The following is a 21398-nucleotide window of genomic DNA, read 5'->3' on the forward strand; positions in this document are numbered from 1 at the left end:
CCATGCATGTTTGGATACGGGGCCTGCGATCTCTATAAAGGGCAGACTGAGATAATAACACAACCCGGAGTGTGCGAGCTCCGTACAGGGCAGACCAACAGGCGCAACCAACGGACAGGGAGGGGGGTGGCGAACTTGACGACATCAAGATGACTTGCGGGCAGTGGGTTCCGAACAACAATGACAAAAAATGTATAGAAAAAAAGAAGTTTTAGTGAAATTATACCACCACCTAAAAGGGCACTTCGGAGACAGGAAGGGCAAAGGGGCATGTACTCTGCACAGGTAGAGCTCTATCTGTGTATGTGCCTGACTGAGAAACACACACATCCTTTAAACCCCCTAAGCTCCTTTCAGACACCTCTTTCAAAATCAATGAGATCTCTTCTTCTAGCCATGGTAGCCAAAATAATGGGCAACTGGGCATTTGTATAAATTACCTTAAGCATGATGTAATGTTTTAATTGCATAATTAACTCAGGAAACACACGTGTGGAAGAACATCCTTAAAATATACTTTGTATTTACTTTATTTTGTCAGTTACCTGTACATCATATACAGTGAAGTCGGAAGTTTACATACACCTTAGCCAAATACATTTAAACTCAGTTTTTCACAATTCCTGACATTTAATCCTAGTAAAAATTCCCTGTCTTAGGTCAGTTAAGATCACCACTTTATTTTAAGAATGTGAAATGTCAGAATAATAGTAGAGAGAATGATTTATTTCAGCTTTTATTTCTTTCATCACATTCCCAGTGGGTCAGAAGTTTACATACACTCAGTTACTACTTGGTAGCATTGCCTTTCAATTGTTGAACCTAGGTCAACCGTTTCGGGTAGCCTTCCACAAGCTTCCCACAATAAGTTGTGTGAAGTTTGGCCCATTCCTCCTGACAGAGCTGGTGTAACTGAGTCAGGTTTGTAGGCCTCCTTTCTCGCACACGCTTTTTCAGTTCTGCTCACAAATTTTCTATAGGATTGAGGTCAGAGCTTTGTGATGGCCACTCCAATACCTTGACTTTGTTGTCCTTAAGCCATTTTGCCACAACTTTGGAAGTATGCTTGGGGTCATTGTCCATTTGGAAGACCCATTCGTGACCAACCTTTAACTTCCTGACTGATGTCTTGAGATGTTGCTTCAATATATTCACATAATTTTCCTCCCTCATGATGCCATCTATTTTGTGAAGTGCACCAGTCCCTCCTGCAAAAAAGCACCCCCACAACATGATGCTTCCACAACCGTGCTTCACGGTTGTTCCCCCTTTTTCCTCCAAACATAACAATGGTCATTATGGCCAAACAGTTCTATTTTTGTTTCATCAGACCAGAGGACATTTCTCCATGTGCAGTTGCAAACCGTAGTCTGGCTTTTTTATGGCAGCTTTGGAGCAGTGGCTTCTTCCTTGGTGAGCGGCCTTTCAGGTTATGTCGATATAGGACTCGTTTTACTGTGGATGTAGATACTTTTGTACCTGTTTCCTCCAGCATCTTCACACGGTCTTTTGCTGTTGTTCTGGGATTTATTTGCACTTCTCACCAAAGTACGCTCATCTCTAGGAGACAGAACACGTCTCCTTCCTGAGCGGTATGATGGCTGTGTGGTCCCATGGTGTTTGTACTTACGTACTATTGTTTGTACAGATGATCGTGGTACCTTCAGGCGTTTGGAAATTGCTCCCAAGGATGAACCAGACTTGTGGAGGTCTACAATTCTTTTGGTGCGGTGTTGGCAGATTTCTTTTGATTTTCCCATGATGTCAAGCAAAGAGGCACTGATTTTGAAGGTAGGCCTTGAAATACATCCACAGGTACACCTCCAATTGACTCAAATTATGTCAATTAGCCAATCAGAAGCTTCTAAAGCCATGACATCATTTTCTGGAATTTTCCAAGCTGTTTAAAGGCACAGTCAACTTAGTGTATGTAAACTTCTGACCCACTGGAATTGTGATAGTGAATTATGAGTGAAATAATCTGTCTGTAAACAATTGTTGGAAAAATGACTTGTGTCATGCACAAAGTAGATGTCCTAACCGACTTGCCAAAACTATAGTTTGTTAACAAGAAATATGTGGAGTGGTTGAAAAAACAAGTTTTAATGACTCCAACCTAAGTGTATGTAAACTTCCGACTTCAACTGTATCTGCGGTATACAGGTAAGGGACATCTAGCCTGGGTTCCAGTCATAGAGAAACACATTTAATCACTATTTCTGTGATACTGCTAGTCTATTTCTTCTTTAGTCAACATTGTGTTATTGTCACGTTCGTCATAAAGATCGGACCAAGGTGCAGCGTGGTATACGTACATTCTTCTTTTATTTAAAGAAAGAACACTGAACAAACTAACCAAACAACAAAACGAACGACATGTGAAGCTATATGAATAGTGCAGACAGGCAACTAAACATAGAATAAGAACCCACGAACACAAAAGGGAAAATTGCTACCTAAATATGATCCCCAATCAGAGACAACGATAAACAGCTGCCTCTGATTGGGAACCATATCAGGCCACCATAGACATACAAATACCTAGACCTACAAAACCCCTAGAACTACAAAACCCCTAGACAATACAAAAACTAGCATACCCACCCTCGTCACACCCTGACCTAACCAAAATATAAAGTAAACATAGATATCTAAGGTCAGAGCATGACAGTTATCTTATTTGGCAAGGCCAGGATATGTCAGTGGTGAATCAATGCAGAAACTTTAAGACAACCAGGCTAAAGGAAACTATTGCGTTTGAATATGTTGAGGACATCTATAACCCTTTTTCCTCAAGTTGCTTGGCGGCAACAATGTCCCTGATAGCCTGGTCGGCATGGTACTGGTTGGGTTTTCACATCAAAGTTGTTGCATCTGTTCTTTCCCTATGCTTACACAAGCAATGTTGACTTTAGCGGTGAAGAACAAAGCTTACCAAAACGTCATGTGTATTTTATGTTTCATCAAGTCATGAGGAGTTTTTACATACTGCATGGATGACAAATGTATTTTTGACACAGTAATGTCTGAACAGTGGTAACTCAGAGACTGTGTCAACGCCTGACACAGAGACAGAAAAATCCCCATTGAGAGAACCCACATTGAACGCCATAGAGGAACATGGCACAATAGCAGTCACTACAGTAAACAGAAGCAGACAATAACAGCGGGACAATTTACAGTACAGACACAGACACAACGGGGTGACATCTAGAGGTTATGTAGCCTAGCCATATTTTTTTGAATTAGTTATAATTGCATTCTATAACCACCTGCCACTAGAACCACCTAGCTACCACTAGAAGGTCTGCTTTTTACAAAATGTTATATTGTATAGTCTTAGTTTGTCATGTTTTCAAATGTTCTCTGCAAACACCTGCAACAAGTAAACCATCCACTCACTCCTATCACCTCAGTATTACTTCAGTTATAATCACAACTGCGCCTATGGGACCATATAAACAGAATCAACCCAAAACAAACTGAGCATACATACATTAGGTAAGCACGCACAAACACGCACGCACGCACGCACGCACGCACACACGCACGCACGCACGCACGCACGCACGCACGCACGCACGCACGCACGCACGCACGCACGCACGCACACACACACACACAACCACACACATGCACGCACGCACGCACACACACACAACCACACACACGCACGCACGCACGCACGCACACACACACACACACACACACACACACACACACACACACACACACACACACACCTGGTGTGATTCCAGACCTGCTGAGACAGAGCTGTACCTCTCGGGCTGCCTGCAGCTACAACAACATTGCCCTCTGAAGGTCAACAGAACGTACTGGTAAATGCTGCCATTGTACGGCAGAAGGGAGAGAGCAATGGGAGGGAGGGGGGCTCTTGGCAGGCTGTTTATACGGCACCAACAACAGCCTGCTGCAGAGTGAGAGGGCTGGTGTGTATTGAGAGGGCTTGTTTTCAAACAGGTTACAGAGTGAGAGGGCTGGTATTCGTATCGACACACACCTGCTAATTTCCTCTCTGACCTCTCTGAGAACCAACTAACGAACCACATATTCTGTCCGTATGTATAGCAGAACATGAGAAACGGTGATACTGTCAATAATGCTGAAAAAAAAAACTAGATGACTTCACCAAACTGAAATTAACTTATGTTCACATGTTGATGGGTGGAGAGCAGCCGATCATTACATAAAATCTGTGGTCAAAAGTACACACATCCTCTATTGGACTAAGAGGGACTAAATGTTGAAAAACCCTCAGTTTGAAATTAATGCAGTGGCTAAATCAGGCTATCCTGCTATCACACATAATACATCTGGGTGAAGAGCATTGTGGACTATACCCTTTAGAAAGGTTAAGCATCCCATATGAATGGTCCTCTTGAGGTTGTGACTTGTTCTGACTGTCGATCCCCTACTCATCTCTCCCTCTCTCCCTCGCTATCCTTCTCCCCTCTCTTATTCCTCTCCCCCCTCTCTCTCGACCCTCTCTATCTCTCCCCCTCTCTCTTTCCCTCCCTCTCCCCCCCTCCATCCCTGTACTCATCTCCATCGTATGCTGTGTTAACCAGGCATATGACTAGATAATGACATTTGACCCTGTAATCCTCCACATGGCTCTGGTCTTAGTCTCAGTGATCTGTGTGCTACAATGTTTAAAAACTAGGGGGGAAAGACATCTCTCTCTCTCTCTATCTCTTTCTTTCTAAAACATTACAAGGCATCTGTTCCTGCTGTCTCCAGATTGACCTACCCAGGAAAGGATACATAGTATTGTTCGTAATACTGTATACATAGGTCCATGTGTACATCTCTAAACATTGCTACATCTACAATATAAGAATTCATAAAACTAGCCTTATGTTCAGCGGAATTACACCCACAATAATAAAAGGCTTCACAGCTTGACTGTTTGTGTCTGTTTGTGGTGGATCATTTCTGAAACCACCCACTAATGATAATGAGACTTTTATCCCAGACTTATCACAGTCAGTCTGTCTTTAGATAGTTAATGGTGGCACCACTGGTAGAGGTCTCATTGTGATACTGTCTGGTTTTTACAGTGACTTTATAACGACTTGATCATTATTATAGAAGCATCCTAGGGTTGGGCGGTGTACTGTATATACCATATCCTGGGAATTTTTCCAACACCGTCAATTCTGTTTTTTATAAATTGGAATATTTGTATTTTTTAAATAATGCAGTCAACTTGTGCACTAGGTAATAGATACGTTTCTCAAGACAGCCTATTTGAGGCAGTCACATGTGTTTGTTTACAAAGAAGCACAACGAGCAAAACGGGAGTTTCATGAGGTGAGTCACTCCTGCTGCAGCGCAACTTAAGTGAGGTGATCAAGTTACGCTTGTATGAAATTTACTACACTACCAATGTCTGCCCGCTATATATCTTCTAACTATTAAATTAACTATCTAAGATGTGCCAAATAAATTCTCTGCAGCAGGGTTTTGCTAACTTGCTGATGTTAGCAAAGTAGCTGACGTTAGTGTGCAAGATAAAGCTTCTTGGTAACAGCAGCAGAGACAATCCCTTCCTTTGTTAAGATATCTGCTGTCTAATATTTGTTTTGTGTGTGAGGCAAACTGTGTTTTGAGATAGCTACTTGCATAACTTTAAGCAGGATTGTCTTAGTAGTTAAGGTTAGCATGCGCCCGTTAGCATTTACCTAGCATCCGCTATGGGAATTGCTTAACACTTGTTAGCATTTTGCATTTGTTAACTGATATTTTTGGGCCTTTTTTTACGTTCAAATTTTTTGAGGCTGGTAATACAGTATATCCTGAGATGGCACCGTCATGGAATGAAGGTATGGAAATCTGGATCCTGCCCAACCTTACATCCTGACACCTCTGTGTTATAGCCTTTTTTGTTTAATGGTGGTGTTGACAGCACATAAAACTAAGCCTGTCACCTTTCACATTCTTATCAGGTGATGTGGTTTATGAACGGTGTAGGCCTCTGCCAAAAGAATACCTGCCATTTTCTCATAAGTGTAATAAGGAAACATTGTGAGCAAATTCTTAATCTTATTCGATGACGAATTACAATACATTTCAACAGGTGATCTGTTCAGGTTATTCATATGTACCAGTTTTATTACTACAGTGCCTTCAGAAAGTATTCATAGCCCATGACTTATTCCACATTTTGTTGTGCTACAACCTGAATTCAGAATTGATTAAATCTTTTTTTCCCCACACATCTACACACAATTCCCCATAATGATGAAGTGAAAACATGTTTTAGAATTGTTTGCAAACTTATTGAAAATGAAATACAGAAATATCTAATTTACGTAAGTATTCCCACCGCTGAGTCAATATTTTGTAGAAGCACCGTTGGCATCGATTACAGCTGTGAGTCTTTCTGGGTAAGTCTCTAAGAGTTTTCCACACCTGGATTGTGCAACATTAGCCCATTAGTCAAAACTGTAACTCGGCCACTCAGGAATATTCACTGTCTTATTGGTAAGCAACTCCAGTGTAGCTATGGCCTTGTGTTTTAGGTTATTGTCCTGCTGAAAGGTAAATTTGAAAAACTCCTGAATCCTTAACGATTACAAGCATACCCATAACATGATGCAGCCACCACTATGCTTGAAAATATGGAGAGTGGTACTCAGTCATGTGTTGTATTGGATTTGTCCCAAACATAACACTTTGTATTCAGCACAAAAAAGTTAATTGCTTTGCCACATTTTTTTTGTATTACTTTACTGCCTTGTTGCAAACAGGAGGCATGTTTTGGAATATTTTTATTCTGTAAAGGCTTCTTTTCACTCATCCAAATTGTAATGAATAACTTCACCATGCTCAAAGGGACATTTTCAAAAACATAATTCCACTTATTATGGAGTATATATGTGTAGGTCAGTGACAAAAAATCTCAATGTAATCAACTTTAAATGTAGGCTGTAACACAACAAAACGTGGTCAAGGTGTGAGAATACTTTCTGAAGGTCACTGTATACTACTATACTATTAATTAGTATTAAAACCGTTGTATCTATGGCTGACTAAAACCGTTGTATCTATGGCTGACTGAGCTAGGTGTGGTTACCTCATGCACAGTGACCAAAGCAGTGACATTTGAATTTGAGATCGTAACTCTGCACTTTGAGATAGTCCTCACTCTCATAAAACAATAATGATAAATCTTACAGGGTTCATTATAGAACATGTCACAGCATGAGTCTGACGCCATATGAACAACACCTATTTGAGTCACGGCCAATGATATTGCAATCTTGAAGCCACACATTCCAATGGCAGGAAGGGAGAGTCAGTGTTTTGATGTTGCCATGGTTGGAAGTCTTCGTTCTCTGATATTACTTGGATATGAATCAGACATCAGTGGCACTCAGCTCAGGACGTTAGCGCTAACATGCACCCACCCACCCACCCACCACACACACACACACACACACACACACACACACACACACACACACACACACACACACACACACACACACACACACACACACACACACACACACACACACACACACTCCCTATGGTACCGATGCTGCTGAACCTTGACTGAACTAATGGAAGGCTAAAAGCTGACCAGAATCCTCCAGGCAACCCATCCATGGAGGACATGAGTTTAGAGACTGTTTCTTTAGAAACTGGATTTAGAAGTATATATATTTTTTTTGCAAGGACATAGGAGGAGATTAAGAAACACCAAATTCCATAATTTGGCACTTGTTAAGTGATGTGTCACAAGATAGGTGGGAGAGTAATTTCCCAGGAGGATGTATCACATCATAATATCTCCTACATCAGGTTTCTGTGTGTTGTACTATAGATGCAATGGCACCAAGCAGTTCAACAACAGTAGTAAACTCACTTCAAATGGAAAGGCCACAAACACACCATCAGGAAAATGTCCGAAAATCAACATTTGGCTTCACTGTGCCCATGCATAAAATGTACAAATAAAAACCAGATTGTTCTTTGAAGATTGGGGTAATGGAGGGGGAAAAACACCCATATTATGAAAAGTTTGGATTTAACAGATGCTGGATAGAGCAAGGGTGTGTGGGGCAAGGGAGGATGTGTGGAGTCAGGGTGGTCATGGGATTGCTTGGTGAGCGAAAGGAGCGTGACAGAGTGGAGAGCCTAAGGCATCATGGGTGAATGAGCAGCCAGCCAATGGCTGGCCCTGGCTGCCTACCGTTCTCCCTATGAAGTGTTCACTTGCTCACTTGTCTTCATGAAGTGTGCAGTCCCTCTCATAGATTTAAATGCTTTAGATAGATTGGTGAAAGCATGGATTCCAAGGACGGTGGAAGTTGTTTGCGCACCTTGAAAGTTCAGATGGGCTACATAGAATAATAACTGTAATCTGGACATGGACTGTAAGCCTATAACCTCTAACATGTGGATAAATACAATATTAACTCCTGCACAATTAAGTATTTCATGCAGTAAAATGTTGTCTCAGGAACAGTATGATTTATTTATTTCAGCATCGCTTGAGAGAATGCGAATGCACAGTTAGGGCCCGCAATCTTTTTCAGCGATTGACAGTTACATAAAAGCTGACAGTATTTCAACAACATAAATTAATCCTAGACTAACTGAAATCTTATCAGAAACATGTTTGATCATTTTCCCAGCTTTTAGTTTCCTTAAAACCAGTCAAACTGATGTCATTTGGACATTTTGCACAGGAGGAATCTTGCGTTTTCTCCAGGCCCCTAGACGTCCTCGCTCCGCAAGAGAAACAGAATGAAAGAAAACTTTACTGATATCAGATTATTGATGCATTCATTCCATCGATTTATGACATTATTTGGTAAGCACCGCTTTAGGTAGTGGGCGTGGCCAATGGCTCTCCTCTTGGCCGCAGAGACTAAATCTAGCTGTTTTAAAGCTAGTTTCCTAAAATTCTACATATTTTGTCATGGGGCTGAGTGAAACATTTTAGTTGGATAGCAAATGCCATCAATTTTGTCATGAGACTGAGAGGAAAATTGTAGTTTCAAAGCTAATTTCCTGCAATTCTACAGACTCAAACATTATAACAAAATCAATGGGGGCCAAATGCCATGACATTTTTTAACATTTTGATTCTCCCTGACCGTCTTTTTTTTTATTTTGGTGATTCCTAGTTCTCAAAGATGATATTTATTTAAAATATATCGCTCCAATATATGTTTTTTACATACTTTTTCGTATATACTACATGACCATAAGTATGTGGACACCTGCTCGTCGAACATCTCATTCCAAAACCAGTATATAGAGTGAAAAATAATAATAATATATATATATATATGAATATATATACACTGCTCAAAAAAATAAAGGGAACACTTAAACAACACAATGTAACTCCAAGTCAATCACACTTCTGTGAAATCAAACTGTCCACTTAGGAAGCAACACTGATTGACAATAAATTTCACATGCTGTTGTGCAAATGGAATAGACAACAGGTGGAAATTATAGGCAATTAGCAAGACACCCCCAATAAAGGAGTGGTTCTGCAGGTGGTGACCACAGACCACTTCTCAGTTCCTATGCTTCCTGGCTGATGTTTTGGTCACTTTTGAATGCTGGCGGTGCTTTCACTCTAGTGGTAGCATGAGACGGAGTCTACAACCCACACAAGTGGCTCAGGAAGTGCAGCTCATCCAGGATGGCACATCAATGCGAGCTGTGGCAAGAAGGTTTGCTGTGTCTGTCAGCGTAGTGTCCAGAACATGGAGGCGCTACCAGGAGACAGGCCAGTACATCAGGAGACGTGGAGGAGGCCGTAGGAGGCCAACAACCCAGCAGCAGGACCGCTACCTCCGCCTTTGTGCAAGGAGGAGCACTGCCAGAGCCCTGCAAAATGACCTCCAGCAGGCCACAAATGTGCATGTGTCTGCTCAAACGGTCAGAAACAGACTCCATGAGGGTGGTATGAGGGCCCGACATCCACAGGTGGGGGTTGTGCTTACAGCCCAACACCGTGCAGGACGTTTGGCATTTGCCAGAGAACACCAAGATTGGCAAATTCGCCACTGGCGCCCTGTGCTCTTCACAGATGAAAGCAGGTTCACACTGAGCACATGTGACAGACGTGACAGAGTCTGGAGACGCCGTGGAGAACGTTCTGCTGCCTGCAACATCCTCCAGCATGACCGGTTTGGCGGTGGGTCAGTCATGGTGTGGGGTGGCATTTCTTTGGGGGCCGCACAGCCCTCCATGTGCTCGCCAGAGGTAGCCTGACTGCCACTAGGTACCGAGATGAGATCCTCAGACCCCTTGTGAGACCATATGCTGGTGCGGTTGGCCCTGGGTTCCTCCTAATGCAAGACAATGTTAGACCTCATGTGGTTGGAGTGTGTCAGCAGTTCCTGCAAGAGGAAGGCATTGATGCTATGGACTGGCCCGCCCGTTCCCCAGACCTGAATCCAATTCAGCACATCTGGGACATCATGTCTCGCTCCATCCACCAACGCCACGTTGCACCACAGACTGTCCAGGAGTTGGCGGATGCTTTAGTCCAGGTCTGGGAGGAGATCCCTCAGGAGACCATCCGCCACCTCATCAGGAGCATGCCCAGGCGTTGTATGGAGGTCATACAGGCACGTGGAGGCCACACACACTACTGAGCCTCATTTTGACTTGTTTTAAGGACATTACATCAAAGTTGGATCAGCCTGTAATGTGGTTTTCCACTTTAATTTTGAGTGTGACTCCAAATCCAGACCTCCATGGGTTGATAAATTTGATTTCCATTGATAATTTTTGTGTGATTTTGTTGTCAGCACATTCAACTATGTAAAGAAAAAAGTATTTAATAAGAATATTTAATTAATTCAGATCTAGGATGTGTTATTTTAGTGTTCCCTTTATTATTTTGAGCAGTGTATATACAGTACCAGTCAAAAGTTTGGACACACCTACTCGAGGGTTTTTCTTTATTTTTACTATTTTGTAATTTTTTGATTAATAGTGAAGACATCAAAACTATGAAATAACACATATAGAATAATGTATTAACCAATAAAGTGTTAAACAAATCAAAATACATTTTAGATTTTAGATTCTTGAGAAGAAAAAAAAGTTTTCTCATTTTATTCAACTGTTACAGTACCATGCACCTGCAAAAAAGATAGCTCAGATGTGCGAGTGACTTTTGAATGTTATATTTTAGATTCTTCAAAGTAGCCATTGTTGATGACAGCTTTGCACACTCTTGGCATTCTATCAACCAGCTACATGAGGAATGCTTTTCCAACAGTCTTGAAGGAGTTCCCAAATATGCTGAGCACTTGTTGGCTGCTTTTCCTTCACTCTGCGGTCCAACTCATCACAAACGATCTCAATTGGGTTGAGGCCGGGTGATTGTGGAGACCAGATCATCTGATGGATCACTCCATCACTCTCCTTCTTGGTCAAATAGCCCTTACACAGCCTGGAGGTGTGTTGGGTCATTGTCCTGTTGAACAACAACTGATAGTCCCACTAAGCGCAAACCAGATGGGATGGCGTATTGTTGCAGAATGCTGTGGTAGCCATGCTGGTAAAGTGTGCCTTGAATTCTAAATAAATCACTGACAGTGTCACCAGCAAAGCAACCTCACACCTCCTCCTCCATGCTTCATGTTGAGAACCACACATGCGGAGATCATCTGTTCACCTACTCCGTGTCTCACAAAAATACGGCAGTTGGAACCAAAAATCTCAAATTTGGAGTCATCAGACCAAAAAATTGATTTCCACCGGTCGAATGTCCATTGCTCGTGTTTCTTGGCCCAAGCCTTCTTATTAGTGTCCTTTAGTAGTGGTTTCTTTGCAGCAATTAGAACATGGAGTCTCCTCTGAACAGTTGATGTTGAGGTGTGTCTGTTACTCTATGTTTCATCATAGCGCTTGATGGTTTTTGCAACTGCACTTAAAGAAACTTTCTAAGTTCTTGACATTTTCCGTATTGACTGACCTTCATGTCTTAAAGTGATGATGGACTGTCATTTCTCTTTGCTTTTTTGAGCTGTTCTTGCCATAATATGGACTTGGTCTTTTACCAAATAGGGCTAGCTTCTGTATACCACCCCTACCTTGTCACAACACAACTGATAGGCTCAAACGCATTAAGAAGGAAAGAAATTCCACAAATTAACTTTTAACAAGGTACACCTGTTAATTGAAATGTATTCCAAGTGACTACCTCATGAAGCTGGTTGAGAGAATGCCAAGCGTGTGCAAAGCTGTCATCAATTTGTTTAACAGTTTTTTTTGTTATACATGATTCCATTAGTGTTATTTGATAGTTTTGATTTCGTCACTATTACTCTACAATGTAGAAAATAGTAAAAATAAAGAAAAACCCTGGAATGTGTAGCTGTGTACAAACTTTTGACTGGTACTGTATATATACAGTGCATTTGGAAAGTATTCAGACCCCTTGACCTTTTCGACATTTTGTTACGTTACAGCCTTATTCTAAAATGTATAAAAAACAAAAAAAACATCTCATGAATCTACACAAAATACCCCCTTATGACAAAGATAAAACAGGGTTTTAGAAATGTTTGTAAATATAAATATAAATAAATAAAATATATGAAATACCTTATTTACATAAGTATTCAGACCCTTTGCTATAAGACTCGAAATTGAGCTCAGATGCATCCTGTTTCCATTGACCACCTTGAGATGTTTCTACAACTTGATTGGAGTCCACCTGTGGTAAATTCAATTGATTGGACATGATTTGGAAGGCATACACCTGTCTATATAAGGTCACACAGTTGACAGTGCATGTCAGAGCAAAAACCAAGCCATGAGGTCGAAGGAATTGTCCGTAGAGCTCCAAGACAGGATTGTGTCATGGCACAGATATGGGGAAGGGTACCAAAACATTTCTGTAGCATTGAAGGTCCCCAAGAACACAGTGGGCTCCATGATTCTTAAATGGAAGAAGTTTGGAACCACCAAACTCCCATCCCTCTGTGTAGATGGGAGAACCTTCCAGAAGGACAACCATCTCTACAGCACTCCACCAATTAGGCCTTTGTGGTAGAGTGGCCAGACGGAAGCCACTCCTTAGTAAAAGGCACATCACAGCTCGCTTGGAGTTTGCCAAAAAGCACCTAAAGGACTCTCAGGCCATGAGAGACAAGATTCTCTGGTCTGATGAAACCAAGATTGAACACTTTGGCCAGAATGCCAAGTGTCACGTCTGGAGGAAACTTGGCACCATCCCTACGGTGAAGCACGGTGGTGGCAGCATCATGCTGTGGGGATGTTTTTCAGCGGCAGGGACTGGCAGACTAGTCAGGATTGAGGGAAAGATGAACAGAGCAAAGTACAGAGAGATCCTACATGAAAAACTGCTCCAGAGCACTCAGGACCTCATACTGGGGCAAACGTTCACATTCCAACAGGACAACAACCCTAAGCTCACAGCCAAGACAATGCAGGAGTGGCTTCGGGACAAGTCTCTGAATGTCCTTGAGTGGCCCAGCCAGAACCGGGACTTGAACCTGATTGAACATCTCTGGAGAGACCTGAAAATAGCTGTGCAGTGACACTCCCCATCCAACCTGACAGAGCTTGAGAGGATGTACAGTACAGAGAAGAATGGGAGAAACTCCCCAAATGCAGCTTGATGAGGAAAAATAACAATCTATTCAATTTTAGAATAAGGCTGTAACGTAACAAAATGTGGAAAAGGTACTTTCTGAATGCACTGTACATGTGTGCGTGTGACGCAGCTAAACGCATATAGGGGAAACACTGCACTTTGAAAAGTAAACACATTATTTGACATTCTACAAGCACATGACTGATGGAGGACTGATATGAGATTGTTGTGATGCTAGTTCATTATTTCCCTCACCCCAAATGATGAATGTCCCTATGTAACGGATGTGAAATGGCTAGCTAGTTAACGGTGGTGCGCGCTAATAGCGTTTCAATCGGTTACGTCACTCGCTTTGAGACCTTGAAGTAGTGGTTCCCCTTGCTCTGCAAGGGCCGCGGCTTTTGTGGAGCGATGGGTAACGATGCTTCGTGGGTGACTGTTGTTGATGTGTGCAGAGAGTCCTTGGTTCGCGCCCGTGTCGGGGCGAGGGGACGGTCTAAAGTTATACTGTTACACCTACACATACTATAAACCAGTTGGAGATATTTTATGATAGCAGAGATGTTAAAAAACTAGCCATAAAGTAGTATTACCGTATATGTAAAGTATGTACCTTGTGATGAGAGATATGTTTCTCACCACAATCAGGTCTTTCCATGACACTGAATGCCAGGAAGGAGACTGGCAGTCTGGGCTCCCTCACGGATTCTTTCTGCCCCTGTTGTTTGCAGAGCCAGGTCATTCTACTGCTCTTTTCCCTTGAGCCACAATGGAGTAAATAGAACCACTCCATTAACTTGAGCTGGAATGGAGTCATGGACTGTAATTAGAATTCTATGAATACCTCCTATTGAGTTGAGGAAAGTTGGTGATAGACTACATAAAAAGATGTCAGATAGTCTGTTTAAAGTTATTTCATTTAGATTTCACACATCTAAAACATCTGAAAGCCCAGCAGTTTTATTTGAAGTGAAAGCACTCAGGAATGTCTCTCAGAGGTTATCAGTCGATGCTGTCATTTTCAAAAAATGCTAAGTCATTAAGCGATTAACTGATTGTTCTCTCTGTTAACAACACCACTTACCTTTCACAATGTCACAGCACCAACCAGGAGGTCACACAGGCCTGTCATAAAGCAGAATGGAGCTTACATATTGTGTAGATATTGTCCCTTATTGGTTATCTATCATTATTAGGGCCTGAATTATTTATTGACTACATGGCCAAACAAGGGAAAACCCTAGTTGCAGCCTATAAGTAGGGCCAGAGTTCATCCTGGTCAGGTCACGTGGTCGAGAAAAACACAGGATCCTACACCTATCATTGTAAAAAGGCTATGGATCCAAAGATTGCTTTTTTTTCATCCAAAAAGGACATACTAATCTGTATGACAAAATACAGACTCAGGGATTTGTTTGAAACCTGAGAGGGTGAAAATATGTTTGAAACCTGAGATGAAAGCTGAGACAACATGAGATTACATGGGCTTCTGTGGGTAGTTAGTTAGAAGTGATGTGGATCATCTACTACTGTACTATTACTACAGGGTATTTAAAGCTGCAATATGTAACTTTTGGGTGACCAGACCAAATTCACATAGAAATGTGTTTTATACTAGATCTGTCATTCTCATTGAAAGCAAGTCTAAGAAGTGATAGATCTGTTTTATGTGCGCTACTTATGCTTCCTGTTCTTAAGTTTTGTTTTTGCATCTTTTACTTTTGATTTCGTACAGCAGCATCAAACCAAAGACAGTACAGTATGAAGATAGGCTAAAACTGCTTCTCCAATAGAAATCTCTGATCACACTTGTAGGCGATGTCATTTTGTCTCTCACGAGGTTGGAGTAATAACATGTTCAACTAACTATGTAAGACATTGGCTCAAATCTAGGTTGTGCCTTTAGATTTCGACAAAATTAACAACTAAGGAAGAATTTTTCATTTCTTTCACTGACTTCTCGAACCCCAAACCCGGCATGGTCTGTTTCGCAAGCATTTCCGGAAGTCTTGCGATGTTGCTTCTCTGGGTTTAGAAACTGTGTTCAAACAGCTGAAAATACAATATATTTGGTTATGGAAATGATATTTCACAGCGGTTTTGATTGTACAATGATTCGCAACACCATATTTGCTTGTTTTGCCACAAACTGGAATTAAGCATTATGTATTAGAATTTTTTAATAGCCATTCTACGTACAGTACCAGTCAACAGTTTGGACACACCTATTCATTCAAGGGTTTTTGGTGTGTTCAAACTCTTGACTGGTACTGTATATACGATGTGCCAAACTCACTGACGGATGCAGATGCTGCTCTATTACACTACTCTATTTAGCGACTGATTGAAATTACATTTCATCACCTAAAACCCATACAAAGCATTTATAAGAGGAAGGGTTACTCATAGCAATATGTTAATGTTTTTTTCAATATGAGTCATTGTGAAGTAAATTCAGAGCCAGAGGTAACTTTTGCAGTCACACTGTGACATCTGGCTTGGTTTACTAGTATAACTTGAAGCATGAAAATGTTCAAGCATGAAAATGTTCCCAAAATATATATATATATCTAACAAGGGGTCACACTCAAAATGTTACAAAAATCCATCAACATCCTCATCTCTAGCTCTGGCCCCTCAACCTCTATCTTGACAACAATACAAGCTTCCCACTGGGCACAGACGTCAGTTCAACGTTTCGTTTTGATTTACATTTGGTTGAGTTGGATTTAGGTTCAAAGTTGGGTGAAATTTTTTCCCCAAACCAAACCATTACATTACATTTTTTTGGTTGAAATGACATGAAACCACGTTGATTCAACCAGTTTTTGCTCAGTGTGTTTACTCTGGACCCCTGAGAGGAGACGAGGAGAGAAGGGCAGCAGATGGAGGGATAGATAGATAGAAAGAGGGATATGATGGTGGGAATACAGTCTTCCTCTGTCAGTCTGTTTGTTCTGTGTGTTTGCTGCCCTACTCTGTGTAACACGTGAGAGAATTCACACCGTCTCACTGAATGTGGCCAGTCTCGCTGTGGCCAGTCGGAGCAGCAGAGTAGGAACCATACAAATAGAGTAGGAACAGCTCCTGACATAGAATTCAAAACGTTTCGAACGCTGGTGTTCCATTTTGGAATGTTAGATTAAGTTGGCCAGAAGCACAAACTGATCTGCTACCAGGCTAAGAATGTTCTATATGAATATAGAATGTACAGTGCCTTCAGAAAGTATTCATACGAGAGGTCTTCTTGGGTCCAAAAAGTTACACGTGTTCCAAAATGGACCCAGGGCTTTCCTCCCCAGACCCTACCGAATAAATGTATGTTTTAATATGGAGACGCGGTCCGAATGGACCCGAGGCTAATCAGATCAGGCCCCATATAGACATGGTCGGGTCTCCATATAGACATGAGTGGCTCGAGGAGGAGGAAGAGCGAGACAGCAGCAACCAAGCCAACTCGCACTAGTTAGTATAACTTCTAGCTGCCATAGCTAGGTTATTTATCATCCAATCTGGGTCGTTGAAACATATCCTTGTCAATTAACTTTTAATTCCGTCATTTTAATTCCATCTTCTATTGATCTTTTAGCTTGCTTGCAATGACACACACAGAGCCAGAGGCTAGTGCAGTTTTGATGACTTGTGATTACCCGACAAAAACAACAAGCTACACGCGCCTATCTCATGAAAAGCCGCAGCAGTATAAATTAGACAATTTTCTCTCTCTTTCTACTGCAGCAGTCACATTCGGGTCCTTACTGGCAAATCAGTTCTAATTACACATACCCGAGACCTGTGACAATCAAATTAGTTCCGACCCGGATCCAAGGGTCAACTACAGAATTTCTGTCAGAGGTGTAATTCTGTTTTTCAGAGGTGTAATTCTGTTTTCATTAAAAATGAAAAGCTGAAATGTCTTGAGTCAATAAGTATTCAACCCCTTTGTTATGGGAAGCCTAGTTCCCATAAGTTCAGGAGTAAAAATGTGCTTAACAAGTCACATAATAAGTTGCATGGACTCCGTGTGCAATAATAGTGTTTAACATTATTTTTGAATGACTACCTAATCTCTGTACACCACACATACAATTATCTGTACAGTCCCTCAGAATTTCAAACACAGATTAAACCCCAAAGACCAGGTAGGTTTTCCTATGCCTCACAAAGAAGGGCACCTATTGGTAGATGAGTAAAAAAAAAGCAGACATTGAATATCCCTTTGAAGTTATTGTTATTATTGAAGTTATTATTTACACTTTGGATGGTGTATCAAAACACCCAGTCACTACAAAGATACAGGCGTCGTTCCTAACTCAGTTACCGGAGAGGAAGAAACTGCTCAGCTATTCCTTATATTAAGCAAACCAGACTGGACGATTTTCTTGTTTTTTTATTTACGGATTGCCAGGGGCACACTCCAACACTCAGACTTAATTTACAAACAAAGCATGTGTTTTTAGTGAGTCCGCCAGATCAGATGAAGTAGGGATGACCAGGGGTGTTGTAACGGTTGTCCTCCTCCTCTTCGGAAGAAGAGGAGGAGTAGGGATTGGACCAAAGCGCAGCGTTGTGATATGACATAATGAATTTATTAAAGTAATGACGAAACACGAAAATACTTCAACAAACTAAAAAAACAAATAAACGATGTAGACAGACCTGAACGAGAGAACTTACATAAACACGAAGAACGCATGAACAGGTACAGACTACACAAACGAACAAACAAACGAAACAGTCCCGTGTGGTGCACAGACACAAACACGGAAGACAACCACCCACAAACAAACAGTGTGAACAGCCTACCTTTATATGGTTCTCAATCAGAGGAAACGTCAAACACCTGTCCCTGATTGAGAACCATATAAGGCTAATTACCAATGACCTAAACATAGAAACACAAAACATAGAATGCCCACCCCAACTCACGCCCTGACCAACTAAACACATACAAAAACAAGAGAAAACAGGTCAGGAACGTGACATAACCCCCCCCTCAAGGTGCGAACTCCGGACGCACCACCAAAAGTCTAGGGGAGGGTCTGGGTGGGCATCTGTCCACGGTGGTGGCTCAGGCTCTGGGCGTGGTCCCCATCCCACCATAGTCAATCCCCGCTTTTTTAGCCTCCTCCCAATGACCACCCTCCAAATTAACCCCACTGGATTAAGGGGCAGCACCGGACTAAGGGGCAATACCGGAATGAGGGGCAACACCGGATTGAGGGGCAACTCCGGATTGAGGGGCAACTCCGGACTGGCTGACGGCTCTGGCTGGTCATGGCTGGCTGACGGCTCTGGCTGGTCATGGCTGGCTGACGGCTCTGGCTGGTCATGGCTGGCTGACGGCTCTGGCTGGTCATGGCTGGCTGACGGCTCTGGCTGGTCATGGCTGGCGGACGGCTCTGGCTGGTCCTGGCTGGCGGACGGCTCTGGCTGATCCTGGCTGGCGGACGGCTCTGGCTGATCCTGGCTGGCGGACGGCTCTGGCTGATCCTGTCTGGCGGACGGCTCTGGCTGATCCTGTCTGGCGGACGGCTCTGGCTGATCCTGTCTGGCGGACGGCTCTGGCTGATCCTGTCTGGCGGAAGGCTCTGGCTGCTCCTGTCTGACGGAAGGCTCTAGCGGCTCCTGTCTGGCAGTAGGCTCTAGTGGCTCCTGTCTGGCAGTAGGCTCTGAAGGCTCATGGCAGACGGGCGGCTTTGCAGGCTCAGTACAGACGGGCGGCTTTGAAGGCTCAGTACAGACGGGCAGTTCATGCGGCGCTTGTCAGACGGACAGTTCAGACGGCGTTGGGCAGACGGGCAGTTCAGGCGCCATTGGGCAGACGGGCAGTTCAGGCGCCGCTGGGCAGACGGGCAGTTCAGGCGCCGCTGGGCAGACGGCAGACTCTGGCCGGCTGAGACGCACTATAGGCCTGGTGCGTGGTACCGGCACTGGTGGTACCGGGCTGAGGGCACGCACATCAGGGCGAGTACGGGGAGAAGGAACAGTGCGTACAGGGCTCTGGAGACGCACAGGAGGCTTGATGCGTGGTGCCGGAACTGGAGGCACTGGGCTGGAGACACGCACCACAGGGAGAGTGCGTGGAGGAGGAACAGGGCTCGGGAGACGCACTGGAAACCTGGTGCGTGGTGTAGGCACTGGTGGTACTGGCCTGGAGCGGGGAGGTGGCGCCGGAAATACCGGACCGTGCAGGCGTACTGGCTCCCTTGAGCACTGAGCCTGCCCAACCTTACCTGGTTGTATGCTCCCCGTCGCCCGACCAGTGCGGGGAGGTGGAATAACCCGCACCGGGCTATGTAGGCGAACCGGGGACACCATGCGTAAGGCTGGTGCCATGTAAGCCGGCCCGAGGAGACGCACTGGTGGCCAGATATGTAGAGCCGGCTTCATGGCACTTGGCTCAATGCTCAATCTAGCCCGGCCGATACGAGGAGCTGGTATGTACCGCACCGGGCTATGCACACGTACAGGAGACACCATGCGCTCTACTGCGTAACACGGTGTCTGCCCGTACTCTCGCTCTCCACGGTAAGTACAGGGAGTAGGCGCAGGTCTCCTACCTGACTTCGCCACTCTCCCTTTTAGCCCCCCCCAAGAAATTTTTGGGGTTTACTTTCGGGTTTCCTACCGCGTCTTCGTGCTGCCTCCATTCGCCGGTATCCCTCCTCGCACTGCGCCAGAGAATCCCAGGAGGGCTCCGGCACTCGCCCTGGGTCGATCGCCCACCTGTCGATCTCCTCCCACGTAGTGTAGCCCAGATCCTTCTCCTGCTTCCGAGCTAGCTCCTCAAAACGCCGCCTCTCTGCTTTTGCTGCCTCCAGCTCAGCTTTGGGGCGGCGATATTCTCCTGGTTGAGCCCAGGGTCCCTTTCCGTCCATTTCCTCCCAAGTCCACGAGTCCTGGTTTTTTGGCCGCTGTTGCTGGTTCCTCTCACGCTGCTTGATCCTTGTTAGGTGGGTGGTTCTGTAACGGTTGTCCTCCTCCTCTTCGGGAAGAAGAGGAGGAGTAGGGATTGGACCAAAGCGCAGCGTTGTGATATGACATAATGAATTTATTAAAGTAATGACGAAACACGAAAATACTTCAACAAACTAAAAAAACAAATAAACGATGTAGACAGACCTGAACGAGAGAACTTACATAAACACGAAGAACGCATGAACAGGTACAGACTACACAAACGAACGAACAAACGAAACAGTCCCGTGTGGTGCACAGACACAAACACGGAAGACAACCACCCACAAACAAACAGTGTGAACAGCCTACCTTTATATGGTTCTCAATCAGAGGAAACGTCAAACACCTGTCCCTGATTGAGAACCATATAAGGCTAATTACCAATGACCTAAACATAGAAACACAAAACATAGAATGCCCACCCCAACTCACGCCCTGACCAACTAAACACATACAAAAACAAGAGAAAACAGGTCAGGAACGTGACAGGTGTTTTCTTGATAAGTGTGTGAATTGGACCATTTTCCTGTCTTGCTAAGTATTCGAAATGTAACAAGTTCTTTTGGATGTCCGGGAAAATGTATGGAGTAAAAAGTACATTATTTTCTTTCGGAATGTAGTGGAGTAAAAGTAAAAGTTGTCAAACATATAAATTGTAAAGTAAAGTACAGATGCCCCCAAAAAACAAATGAAGTAGTACTTTAAACTATTTTTGCTTAATTACTTTACACCACTGATAAGAAGCTACTTAATGGATCATAAAAACATAGACCTGGGAGAATAGGTCACCTCAATAATGGGTGGT

General features: G+C 43.3%; 1 protein-coding gene across 1 annotated transcript in view; it reads right to left on the bottom strand.

The window, feature by feature from the left end:
- The window catches only part of LOC120029845 (brain-specific angiogenesis inhibitor 1-associated protein 2-like protein 1), a 52050-nt gene that overhangs the window by 28414 nt on the left and 2238 nt on the right, over positions 1–21398 (bottom strand). The gene's annotated exons all lie outside the window — the stretch shown is intronic.

This window comes from Salvelinus namaycush, chromosome 35 (assembly GCF_016432855.1).
Source record: "Salvelinus namaycush isolate Seneca chromosome 35, SaNama_1.0, whole genome shotgun sequence".
Taxonomy (NCBI): Eukaryota; Metazoa; Chordata; class Actinopteri; order Salmoniformes; family Salmonidae; genus Salvelinus; species Salvelinus namaycush.